Below are 230 nucleotides of genomic sequence, written 5' to 3'. Positions count from 1 at the left end.
AAAAATAAATTGATATGTTGACTGATAATCGAAACCTTGTTCAATGGAACTACATGAACTACATACTATAAATATAGCTCTCATATTAGGCAACAGGGGCTGTCCCCAAGTTTTGTTCACATGGGCTCTTGTGCAGGAAGAAACAACGCACATGTTAAATTTCACGCTATAGAAAATAATTTGTTAAATCATTAATATTACTGTTGTTTTTACTTTTTTTTTTTTTATAG

This window comes from Rhinoderma darwinii, unplaced genomic scaffold, assembly GCF_050947455.1.
Source record: "Rhinoderma darwinii isolate aRhiDar2 unplaced genomic scaffold, aRhiDar2.hap1 Scaffold_399, whole genome shotgun sequence".
Taxonomy (NCBI): Eukaryota; Metazoa; Chordata; class Amphibia; order Anura; family Rhinodermatidae; genus Rhinoderma; species Rhinoderma darwinii.
Note: the sequence above shows the minus strand (reverse complement) of the source record.